Source organism: Ambystoma mexicanum, chromosome 7q, assembly GCF_040938575.1.
Source record: "Ambystoma mexicanum isolate Mex_15411 chromosome 7q, UKY_AmexF1_1, whole genome shotgun sequence".
In the NCBI taxonomy this organism is placed as follows: domain Eukaryota; kingdom Metazoa; phylum Chordata; class Amphibia; order Caudata; family Ambystomatidae; genus Ambystoma; species Ambystoma mexicanum.
Window position 1 is genome coordinate 790,548,520 of NC_090941.1, and position 13,385 is coordinate 790,561,904.

Below are 13,385 nucleotides of genomic sequence, written 5' to 3' on the forward strand. Positions count from 1 at the left end.
TGGACTTAAAAAATCAAATGGATAACAACAGACGCCGGCAAGCCAGTGCTCCTTTTGCTCCTTGACCTATCGGCTGCGCTTGACCTCGTGGCCCACAATACTCTTTGCCATCACCTCTCCATCGCAGCCACCTTCTCCCCTAATGCATGTGCATGGATCACCTTGTTTCTACAGGAAAGGGCCATGAAAGTCTTCTCCAACTCAGCATGCTCTTCCCCTAGTCACATCAAATGTGGGGTGCCTCAGGGCTCCTGCATTGCGCCCACCCTCTACAACCTATTTACTAGGCCCCTCTTCAACCTTCTTGACACCCTGGGCATTTCATACACCAACTACGCTGATGGCACCCAGGTGCTCATCCCTCTCACAGGTGACTGAGGCAGATAGGATCACCCTTAACTCAATCTACTGCACCATCCAAGCCTGGATGGCTGAAAATTGGCTGTGTCTAAACAGTGACAAAACCGAGCTTCTGCTCATTGGGTCACCAACCATCCTGGGCAACCTCGACAAGAACTATCGCTCCTTCACCATCGATAATATACCCATCGCAGTGTCCCATACAGTTAAAACTCTGGGAGTCTACCTAGACTCTAATCTCACCATGAATAGGCAGGTCAACGGCATTGCTTCCTCATCGGTATAATACTCAAAACTGCTTAACGCAGTAAGACCCTTCTTAACCACACAACTGCCTTACCATCGCTAGAGGTATTATTGGGTCAAGACTGGACTACTGTAATGCTTTCCTCGGAGGCACTTCCAGCAAAAACATTGCCAAACTTCAACTTGTCCAGAACAACGCCCTTATGGCTGCCACTGGATTCCCTAAAAAGGACCACATATCGGACCTAAGGAGACCGGTTCACTGGCTTCCTGTTAAACCGAGAATCATCTTTAAAATCCTCTCCATCACTCATAAATGCCTCCATGATCTGGCACCCCCCTACCTCGTCCAGCGCATCGCCTTGCCCACTTCCACTAGGCCATCTAGGCTAGCCTACACCAACATGATCACCAAGCCCAAAACGTGCAGAGTGCGTGCAGGGGGCTCCAGCTTCCAAGCTATCGCTGCCACCCACTGGAACGCACTACCTTCACACATTAGGGTAATTGACTCCCACCTGGCGTTCCGCAAAGCCATCAAAACCAGCCGATTTGTATGAAATGTCAGTCCTTGCTCTCACTTTGTACTCTACTGAAACCATCTTGTATGCCCAGCTGTACTTTGTAACCTAGCACACATGATGTAACCAAGTAACCGCATGTCCTAAATGTACTCCTTCCTGCCTACGTACACTTTCATGTAAATAGCGCCTCAATGCCTTTGGGCTGTAGTGCGCTCTACAAATGTAAAAAATAAAATTAAACAAGCCAATTCAGGAGACTAACCTGTTTGGGAAGGCAGTTGATGAGGCTTTGGAAACAGCTAACAGCTAAGAAGGAATGTGAAACCTTAAAGTCTCTAAACCAAATCACGCAAAGACCCTATCTGCAGCGAGGGGGTAGCTCTTGTCATTCCTTTCGGGGGCAATCTTTCCCACGTCCACCCCCCAACCCCCGCAATCAATACGGAACAGGGAATGCATCATGGGCCTGTGGACAAGGGGCGACTGCCACAGGTCAATATCAACAGAGGGCAACGCCGTGGCAAAGGAAGGGGTAGAAACTCCACCCCAAGAGGCTCTCCTGCTCAAAAATGACTCGCTAGTCCGGGTCCCCTTCCCATACCTCCCTGGTCGAGGGGGTAGGGGGTAGGGGGGCGGGGGGGCTAACATCTTTCTTACATGTATGGGAGGAAATCGCCACAAACCAGTGGGTGCTCAAGACCGTCCCCCAAGCTAACTGTAGAGTTCCACCGACCACCTCAATACAGTCCACGAACATCCCATCGCCTATTGCCAGAACACCGGAAAATTCTGCTTCAAGAGGTGGAGATCCTTCAAGAAAAGGGCGCCATAGAAGTCATACCCTTTCAACAGGTAAACAAGGGTGTTTATTCAGTGTTCTTCCTTGTACCCAAAAAAGATCTCACCATGCGCCCTGTGTTAGACTTGCCCCCAGCGAACAAGTTTGTCAAGCCACAAAAGTTCAGAATGACAAAATTGCCTGAAGTAATCCCACTGCTAAAACAGGGGGATTACATGGCAACATTGGATATGAAAGATGCATACTTTTATATTTCAATTTTGCCAGCGCACAGAAAGTACCTTTCATGATAGAGACAAGCGCTATCAGTGCAAGGTCCTCCCCTTCGGCATTGCCTCAGCCCCAAGGGTGTTTACAAAGGTACTGGCGCTAGTAGCGGCTCACCTGCGCAGACAGTCCATCCCAGTCTATCCTTACCTCAACGACTGGCTAATAACAGTGGTTTTGTATGGAACATGCCTATCAAATACCCAAAAGACGGTAGATCTCGTCTTTAGTCTGGGATTCTCGATCAACGAGAAAGTCCAGCCTAGACCCCAGTCAGGTCCAGCAGTTTCTGGGGGCTCTAATTCGGACCAAAGACTGCTCGTTTTTCCCTCCAACAAGATGGTTCAAAACATGCTGTTCCAAATCACTCACTTTGTAGCAAACCGCGAGGTGACTGTACGCAAAGCCATGCAACTGTTAAGAATGATGGCCTCCTGCATTTATCTAGTTCCACACGCACGTTTGCGCATGCCCCCATGCAAGAGTGGCTCTCCAGCCAATGGAGTCAGGCCAGCGGACATAATGGGACGATCTAGTGGTTGTCTCGGCAGCCCCTGTTCTTTCTGCAGTGGTGGTTGAGGGAGAACCTCTGGCAGGGGGAAGACCTTCACCACCCTCGCAGTAGAAGCCACTCTGACAACGGACTCATCTCTGGGTGGGCTCACTTCCTTCATCACACAGCGCACAGCGTTTGGTCCCGAGCAGTATCATCCAACCACATAAACCTGTTGGAATTGTTGGAACTGTTCAAAGCCCTGAAGGCTTTTCAGACACAATTACAGGGAAAGACGGTACTGGTCGTCACGGACAGCACCACAGCCATGTATTACCTGAACAAACGGGAGCACGCACTCCCCAGGGCTATCCCAGATGTTCTGTCTCAAAACGTTCCAGGGGAACTCCATCTTCTAGAGGATGTGCTCAGCAGAGACTTCCCACTACCCACAGAGTACACATGGCAATTACACAGAGATGTTGTCTCCGTCTTCGCAGGCTGGGGCTTCCCTTAGATCGACTTGTTTGCAACTCTAGAGAACGCGCAATTCCCAGATTACGCCTCCAGGTACCCGCAGAACTGCTCCAAGGGGAACAGACTCTGGATAACATGGTCAGGGAAAATTGTCTACGCTTTTACCCCGACTCCCTTACTGAACAAGATAGTGCACAAGATGCACCCGGAACCAGTCACTATGATTCTGGTGGCCCTGATGTGGGTCCTCCAACCCTGGTTTTCTCATCTGATGGAAATGCCAGTCTCCCCTGCGAGGAAGCAGTTATGCCCATGCAACATGTCACAAAACAACGTGGCGACTCTTAACCCATGCCCGCACACTCATTTTAGCAGCCCGGCTCCTGAAGTCGTAGAGTTCGGACACCTCCACCTTCCTCATCCTCAAAGATGCATGGACATATTTCAAGAAGCACGAAAACCAAACACCAGAAATTGCTACTCCAGCAAATGGAAATGCTTTGTGGTCTGGTGCAGTACTAAAAGCATCAATCCAATTGAATGCTCACCAATACATATGGCCTTGTACCTGACTCACTTGCTAGATTCAGGATTAGTTTACAATACCTTAAAAGTCCACTTAGCTGCACGTTCGGCTTACACCACGTCGCATAAAAGGGTTCCATAGTGGAAAATTCCAGTCATCAAGGCTTTCATGGAGGGGTTAAGACTTCATCCCCCATCCAGCTCCCGGATGGGACTTAAATGTGGTATTAGCTAGACTAATGCGATCTCCATTTGAACCTATGCATAAGGCGAGCCTTAAGGCTCTCCCTTAAACGCCTTCCTTGTGGCAGTCACTTCAATAAGAAGAGTTGGTGAACTGCAGGCCCTTTCAGTCCTAGACTCATTTGGCACGAGTCACAAAGAAAAAAGGTGGTCCTGCACACTCACCCACGATTTGCGTCTACATTTATTTCAAAGTTCCATGTCAACCAATCATTAGAACTACCCACTTTTTTCCAGAACCCCACTAACGTGGCAGAAAGAGGTTTCCACACGCTTGATGTGAGGAGAGCAGTCCTCTACTATCTGGAAAAGACAAAACCACTTAGAAAGACAAACCAGTTTGTCTGTGGCAGCTGGTAGAGAAGGGGGATCCCGTCTCTAAATCAGTGATTTCAAAGTGGATCGTAAACTGCATCACACTGTGTTTCTCTCTTACCAAGAGAGATCTGCCCTTCAAGCTTGGAGCACACTTAATTGTAGTGCAGCACTCTGGAGTTCTGTACACCTTTACAAAGCACGACTGCCTGGATACACATTCTAGGTCTGATTCTCAGGTGGGACAAGCGGTAGGTACTAAGACATCTCTTAACTACTGTTCCTTCATACATCCCACCACCATCTCTGGGTACTGCTCGCTAGTCTATGCACAGATTTGTTTCTAAGCAGATTTACAAGCATCAGAAGACTTGCATTACTCACCGTAATAGAATTTCTGATGATTGTATCTGCTTAGATACACTTGCGCCTACCCTTCCTCCCCTCCTGAAGTAGTAGGAACATAGGCACATTACTCTTTTCTCTCTCTATACTCACTCATAAGGTTCCCTCTTGACAGAAAAAACACCAGAGGGACCTCGACGTTTGAGGGATTCTGGGTACACTACACATCACGTTAAGGATAGTGTTACAAGCACGCCCATGTCGACGTCACCTTTCGATCCTCGAAAGACTAGATGCAATACTCTGCGATTACCACTAGATGTCGGACTATATGCACAGCATGTGAATCTAAGCAGATACAATCCTCACAAATGCTATTACGGTAAGTCATGCATGTCATGTGAGGGCAGTCCCACCAAATAGGATTCCAAGTCTCCACCATTCCACTTAAGATTTTACACTGAGGGGTAGAATGTATGTATTTTATATGGAGTCGGGTGCCATTGTAGCATGAATTTCACCCATCTTTCCTCGATTTGTAGAGATCATGTTAACTTGGGTATGTTAGCCCAGAATTGCTTCCATTCTGTTGACTCTCTTGGCCTGTTGCCCCCTCCCAGGATGCCATGTTTTCCATTCCCCTGTTTCATCCCCTTGTTAAGTGAGTAAATTGCCCCCACTAAATTTGTATCCCCAGAATCACACTAGATATTTCTTAAAAGGGGTTAGGTTACGCATTGCTGCCCCCTTAATGGATGGATGGATGGATGCATTACCCAGTGCCTCATTTGAAAGTATCGGTACCCCTCTGATTCTTCCACTCCTAAGTCGTCCTTATGTTGGGAGGATGATTTAATATTTGACCCCGCAAACAGATCGTTTGGCAGTCTCCTTCCCGCCACGGCCAAAGTCCTTTTCTCCATACCCTGGGGTGAAACTTGGGTTGCCGAAAATTGGTGTAAATGGAGACGGAAAGGTGGTGATTTAGGCCCGCCTTATTAGCTTGTGCCAGGACTCCTCTCCCACCGTCAGTATCCTACTGTAATGCATCTTTTTCTGGTCTGTCTCCCTTCGCTTTCTACAGTACCTCCTCAAGAATTCCCCCTAGTACTGTCTTATCCGTTGCCCTCCATATCCTTTCCCGGTCATCTATCAGCCAGTCCCTCATTACCCTTATGTGTGCCACCATAAAGTATATTTTAAGTTCTGGTTGCCCCATACCTTTGCTTTTTCTAGGCATCATCGTAACATTTCTAGGTATCCTTGGTCTTTTATTATTCGAGAGAAAGCTCTCTGTATGTTTATGTACTGCCCGAAAGAAGGAGACGGGACCGGGATAGAGAGAGTCTTAAAGTAATACAGCAGCTGTGGAAGAGTAACCATCTTTAAAACATTTATTCTATCATTAGAGTTCACTGATTGACCAGTTTATTCTTTATTACTTCTAACAAGGGCATGTAATTAACCCCAAAAAGCTTTTCCACTGTTTTAGTTGGCTTTATTCCTGGAAAGGTTATAAACTTCTCAACCCATCTATATGAAAGTGTGCCCTTGAGCCCCTCCTCTACCTCCCTTGATATTGTGAGTTTCAGAATTTCTGTTTTATAGGGATTTATTTTTAGCCCTGCTACCGTCCAAAACCGTAGTATATCTCTCTCTCCATTGCTTTGAGGGAGTCCTCCGGGTCCATGAAGGTCAGCAGCATATCCGCGAAGGCAGCAATCTTAAGAACCCTTCCCCCAAATGGTATCCACTAATTCTCCCCATTCAACTTGATTGCCTCCAGAAGTGGCTCCAAATAAATAGCATAAAGAAAGGGGGCAACCCTGCTTCGTACCCCGCTGGACCCCAATGGTCTTAGACAACTGTCCATTTATTGCTAACCTTAGAAATGGGTTCTGGTAGTTGGTCTTGATCATTGTTCGGAATTTCTCACCAAAGCCCTTTTTCTGCATTGCGATAAACAGGAACCACCACTCAACCCTCTCAAAGGCCTTTTCTGCATTTAATGCAACTAGAATTGGTGGGATTCTCTTTCTCTGGACCTTTTCTATGAGTTGAGCTATCCTCTGCGTATTATCACTGGTCTGTCTGCCCCTGATGAACCCAGACTGGTCTGAGCTAATTTTGCTTGAAAGGATTTGGTCTGAGCGATTGGCCAGGATCTTTGTAAAGATCTTCGCTTACATATGGATTAGGGCCATCGGCCTGTAAGATCCACATGCAGTAGAGTCTTTGCCTTCTTTTGGGAGGATGACTACTTTTGCCTCTTCCATGGTTGATGTAATTGTTCCCCAATTTCGTTGAGAAGAGGGACCAGGTATGGAATCAATGTTTCCCTGAATGATCAATACAATTCTGCCATCGGGGCCGGGGGACTTATTGCTGGGCAGGGTCATAATGACCCTCTGCACCTCCTCCGATGTAATGTCTAGTTCTAGTGCTTCTCTTTCCTGATCTGTTATTTGAGCCAATTCCATTGCTTCTATATAGTCCTGGTGACTGCTCTATAGGGGTAGCTGAGTTATATAGTTGTATACAACCTTGAATACCCGGGTGATGTCTTTGGTATCCGTACTGGTTCCCCACCCCCCTTGCACCTTTTTTACTTTTGATTGTTTTAGCCTTCCCAAACTCCTGGCCAAATGTCTGTCAGCATTGTTGTGCTTGATGTAAAATTTCTGTTTTAAAAACACCAATGATTTTTCTGCTGCCTTTGCCTGTATACTTTCCAGTTGGCCCTTTATTGCTTTGTACTCTATTGTTTGCCCACTCACTCCCATCCTGGCCATTACCCTCTTTAGTTTTCCCTCTAGATCTTTCTAGCAGCCTTAGTTCCCTATCCCTGCGAGCCTTGATTGTGATGACTTTTCCCCCCGATTGTTGCCTTGAATGCGTCCCACCTCATTTGCGCTGATGTCTTACAAGTTGTTTTCATCAAAGAGGTGCACAATCTCCTCTTTCAATTCATTCCCCAGAGCCTCCTCCCTAAACAAGTGCACTGGGTACCTCAATTTCCAAAGTCTTGGGGACTCTGGCCTTCTACCTTTTTTCAATGTCAAGGGTGCATGGTCTGACAATATTATTGCCCCTACCTCTATGGCCCTTACCCGTCCCAGGAGTTTCCTGGAAGCCCACACATCTATTTGCGAAGAGGCATGGTGGACATGAGAAAAGAATGTGAACCCTGCCTTGTCCCCTTCTTTTTCCCTCCCTATGTCCGCTATGGCTAGTCTCTCCACTTTCTTTATTAGTTCTTTCGAAGGTTTCCCCTGGGCTCCTTTTGGTTTTCGTGGATCTGTCCTTTTCTGGATCGTATGCCATATTAAAATCCCCTGTCAAGATTATGGGACCCTTCGCGAATTTCTTTAGCCTGACTAGGGCATGTTGGATGAAAGCATCTTGACCCATATTTGGGGCATAGATGGTTGCTGTCATGTAACCCTCCCCATCCCATTTAGGTTCAAAGCTAGGTATCTTCCCCTGGGCATCCTTTTCCATGTCTGTTACTATAAGATCAACAGTGTTCTGTATGGTTATCAGCACTCCCGCCTTCTTCTTTTCTGTGGACTGGTAGATTTGGGGAAAACCTTGCAATCTGAGGCGTTGCTGTCCCGGGGCTGGGTGTGGGTTTCTTGTAATGTTATTATATTGGGTCCCTCCCTCCGTATGTACATCTCCTATTTTTTCCTCTTAAAAGGCGAGTTTAGTCCATTTATATTCGGGGCTATGTTGCCTAACCTATTGAGACTATCTTTTTACATAGGAGTATCTAGCTTCTCTATACAGCCCCCCCCATCCATGGTCGGTTTCTTGCCCTACCCTCTATCCATCCCTTCCCCCCTCCCTACCCTCCTCCCCTCCCTTACCCTTGTTGGCTAGAGGGGCTTAACAAGGGGCTCAGGGATTCTGGCAGCCGCCCTATTTCAAATGCCTCATTTAGCGCAGCTAGCAGTGGGGGAAGCTTATTTCTTCCTTTTCTTCCTTTTCTTCCTTTTCTTCCTTTTCTTCCTTTTCTTCCTTTTCTTCCTTTTCTTCCTTTTCTTCCTTTTCTTCCTTTTCTTCCTTTTCTTCCTTTTCTTCCTTTTCTTCCTTTTCTTCCTTTTCTTCCTTTTCTTCCTTTTCTTCCTTTTCTTCCTTTTCTTCCTTTTCTTCCTTTTCTTCCTTTTCTTCCTTTTCTTTTTCTTTCCGTCCCCGGGGTCTTGCTGGTGGGTAGTTGTTACCACCTCTTCTAGTTCTTCTAGGGTGATTGGGTAGTCTAGGTCTTCCCGCTCCTCGCACTTATTCGTGGCATGCCTATGTCTTCCACTGTATCCATTATTTCCCTGCTATCGCTTCCTTCCTCATCTCCATACAATCTTTTATAGTATTCAAGGAACTCTCGATTCAAGCCCTCTTGGGTGTCTACTATTTGCCCATCCTCCCAGATTATTGCCCTAATCGCGGGTCTGGGGGGCTCACTTTTGTATAGCCATGCCAGCATTCTCCCTCGTTTATCTCCTCCCGCATGTTGCCTCGCTACATACTTCCTGTAGTTCAAATTACATAGTCTTTCCCAGAGTCCTGCACACCCCTGCTGCAATTGGCTTATTTTTTCAGCATCTGCCTTAGTGCTACCACCTCTGCCCAAGACTGTTTCTAGCTTGACTTCTGCCTTCTGCAGTTCACTTAATATTCCTCCCTGCAGCCCACTGGACTTGGCTATAGCTATCCCTCTCACCACCACTTTAAAAGCTTCCCATAGTGTACCAGCCGACTCAACACTTCCTGTATTGGTCTCAGAGTTGCTTATTTCCTCTCTCAGGTCTTCCCTAAACATTGTATCTTTCAATGCTTCAACTCTAAGTCGCCACGTTGGGAGTCTGGCCCTTGGGGGTCTATATTGCCATGTTAGAACCACGGGTGAGTGGTCCGATAGGACCCTCGCCTTTTATTCTATTTGTACAATTTCAGCCATCGACTCCTGCGTGGCGAACATGTAGTCTAGTCTTGTGTACAGATTCTGTGGAGCAGAGTAGTGCGAATATTCTTGTGGATGGTGTACCCTCCATACATCTTCTAGCCTAAAGTCTGTCAACAGTGTCTGCAGGGACCTAGCAGCAGGGCCGGGCTGGTCTTGTCTCACATCTGACCCGTCTACTTTCGGGTTCAATGTGCAGTTGAAGTCCCCACCCCAGATCACTGCCCCCCCCCTCAGGTGCTCACTCGCTTTGTTGTATAGGGTCTTAAAATATGTCACTGTGTCTTGATTTGGGGCATATGTATTTATGATGCATATTTCTTTATTTTCCACCCGCCCCCGTGTCGCCACCACCATCCTCCTGTCGTCGTCCTCCTCCTCCACCTGTGACTGTATTAATTGAAATGGGACATGCAGTGCTACCCAAGTAATCACCCCTCTGGCAAATGTCGAATATGTTGCACGGATGACAATCCCCTTCCACTTCTTCTGGAGCATCTCTAATTTTCCTTTCGTGAGGCGAGTCTCTTGTATGAGGGCTATATCAATTTTCTGCCTTTTTAGGTACATCATGATCTTATTCCTTTTTTAGGTAGCTGTTTAGCCCCCTGACATTCCAAGATATCACTTTAAGGTCCCCCATTGTCTGGCCACATCCCACCCCCTCTTTGTGTCTCCCTAACCTCTTTCTGGAGCGCTAGCACTCGTGTATGTAAGCTTGTTCCCTTTCTTAAACTACCCCTACCCAATAATACTGCAACATCCCAAGCTTCCCTCCCTCCCCTCCCTTCCCTGCCCCAACTCAATTTCCAACTCCCTATGTTCCCCTCCCCATCTAATGCCCAGCTCCATCCCTGGATCTCGGGCACCCCCACATCTAGTCCTTTTCTTGGCTATTGCCAGTACTCGGGTCACAGCAGGGTGGTGTCGCCCTATTGGCGCTTTCACTATTCTACATACTGTGGATAGGTCGTTTGCATCCAGTGTCTCCTATGTTGGTTCTAGGTCGCAGTGCGCCTACTGTTCATCTTTAACATGCTTAACATGCACACTTCTATATTCCAGTCCAACCATTCCCTTTTTTGGCTATGTTAATAATTAGCGTTTGCCCTTTTCTAGCGCGTTTCTTGCACCCTCTTAATTTATCCCTGCTGCTATTACACCCGCCCCCGTAATATTAGCATAGCGCTGGGTCACTTATCCTGTCCATTTTGCTCCTGACTGTCTCCCGTCTCCGGGCAAGCCTGGGCGTACAGCCAGCATGCCGCTTCCTCCAGGGTGTCAATGTGTTTTGCCTTTGTGTAGGACCCTCAGTTTCGCAGGGTACAAAAGCATGTATTTGAAAATGACCGTTCGCAGCCTTCTCTTCACCGCCACATAACTGTCTCTGCACCAGCATGGTGTAGTCCGGATATGCAGTGACTGTCGCTGATGCCTGCGTTATTGTTCCACCTTTCTGAAAGAATTCTAGAGTCTTTTCCGTCTCTGTAATTCAGTATCTTTGCAATGATTGCTCGAGGAGGAGTCCCTGGTTGCAGCTTTCTTGTCTGGGCCCTGTGCGCCCATTCAATCGCAAACCCCCTGGGAGAGCTTGCTAGCGCCAGTTTCCTGGATTATTATGTTCTCCACATAGTCTGTAGGGTCCCGGCCTTCTTCCGGAAGGCCCACCACTCGTATGTTATTGCGTCTTGCTCGCCCTTCCGCCTCCTCCGCTCCATTTTCCAGATTGGACACTTGTTGTTTCAGTATGTGCACCTCTTTAGCGTTGGTGGCGCTATCATCTGTGTTGGTCTTCATGGCGCTCTCTAAGCCACTCGTCCTTTCTGCTATCGCCCGTACATCTTGTCTTAGTAGGTTGACCTCTATCCCTACTGCATCAATCTTAATTTCCAGTGCCGCTTTCAGTTCTGCCATCGCAGTCCCCCACGAAGATTTCAGATCCGTGATGGCTGCGAGGATCAGGTGGTCATCCCTTGGCGAGATGGTCTCCCCCGGTGTAGTGGCTATGGCTGGTGGAGGCACGGTTGGGGACTGTTGCGGTAGGGTGAAAATGTCCATTGTTGGCTGTTTGCTTTTACCTTTGCTTCCTTTAAAAGCCATTGTTCTGGGTGTCTCGGGCTCTACCCATCTGCTGCACAGGGCTGCGTTCCGTCAGTTGCGTATTAGTTCTTGTGTCAACCCGTGGCTATGGTTTCGCCGGTGCGGGGCTTCCGGCAGCTTCTCTTGCTGTTTACACCTATGCCGTGGTATGAAGGTCCCTAGCTTGCAGGGTCTGCAGATCTTTCAATGTCTCATGTGCGCTCTTAGTTAATTAATTGGCGGTGGCCCTAGCGCTTCTGTGGTCTAGTGTCCGAACCTTGGCTCAGCACCTATGATAGCATTCCACTGGTGGTACTATTAATACGAAGAGTGGCACTACATCTTCTGGTACTACTATTGGAGGGGCAGAATTAGAAGGCAAGTAAATGCACTGAAAAAAGTACAAGAAAACGCAAGTTAGTCTCATTTTCGCTTTCTACAATGGATCTGTGGACTGCTCTCATGCCCTTTCCATCCCAAGGGCTTGCAAGTAGGTCACAAAATGGAGGACAACAGTATTTTTTTTTTTTTTTTTTTTTTTGCTGAAAGACAGGACATCACGTTATTTAGGAATGGATTATATTTTTGTAAAAACTGTGTCTTCGAAGTTGCGGTAGATATTTACACTTTCATAATTTCATCCTTGTGGTATTTCGCTGTCAGAATTGTAAGGCATTTGTTACTGTGACAGAACTTCATCCCAAGGAAGCCGTATTAGTCACTTGCTGTTTCAGCCGAAGAACTGAAAGCATTTTTTCAGCCATAGTTTTCAGCCATAGTCGGTCCCCTATTTTAGCGTGGGCAATTAACAAACTGTAAAATGTAGGTTTTGATTCGTATTGGGTAATGTGCATGTGTCATGATTATTATTTTTTTTTTTGCTAGGGCTTTTATATTGCCTGGTCTGTGGATGGTTTCAAAGCCAATCTTGTTCTGAATAACCAAGTTACTGTTGGAGTCCTGAACAGCAGCTTCTAAACTTGGATCTTTCTCAATGTTTTTTTTTAGGTGGGCAGACGCTGTAGCTATTCAGTACACCTCTTTCATAAGATTGCTATATTCATAAGTTGGGTTTTGACTGCTTGAATGTCCTTTTTTTGGTTATTGTTTTATTGCAGATTTCAGCCGGCCAAGTGCCATCTGATTAAAAACAATTGACCCTATTCAATGAATTCCACTTTTTTCCAAGGTGAACCTACTGTGATTTTTTTTTTTGTTTTTTTTTTGTTTGTTTTTTGTTAGTGAAATCTTTTGGGTAAAGGCATCAGATGGGTTTACAAATCCTAGTGCCCATATAAACAAGGCTTTGAAATAATAGTTTTGTTGATAGAAATCTGAAAGTAACGGAGCGGACAACCATTTAATAAAACTAATAAAAACGTTATTAGCATAAAAAACAAACATCGATCACCAGCCTCGCAAGGTTTCCCCTTTGATTGGGTTTCTGTCCCTAAACACAAAATACTTCTTAAGATTTTTATTTAACACACAATGACCAACGCAGTATCGCTTCCAGGTCCATGTAACTGTTATAAATGTCTCCCTCCAAACCATTCCTCAGAGCGAAAGTAACAGCAGAATGCTGTGAGCAGACCAGGAGGGCAGGTGGAAGGGCATGATCCCCTCTAGGCACTCCTTACTGCAGTTGCTCAGAGAGTTGCCATTGGCAATTAATTAGTTCAGGTCTGTAAAATTCCATCCCCCAACACGCGTGTGGCTCACTCTATAATGATAATGTGTTATTTATATAGC

General features: G+C 46.6%; 1 protein-coding gene across 1 annotated transcript in view; it reads left to right on the forward strand.

Annotated features, from left to right (window-relative positions):
* Nucleotides 1–13,385, forward strand: part of DCUN1D5 (defective in cullin neddylation 1 domain containing 5) — a 337,758-nt gene that overhangs the window by 53,092 nt on the left and 271,281 nt on the right. The gene's annotated exons all lie outside the window — the stretch shown is intronic.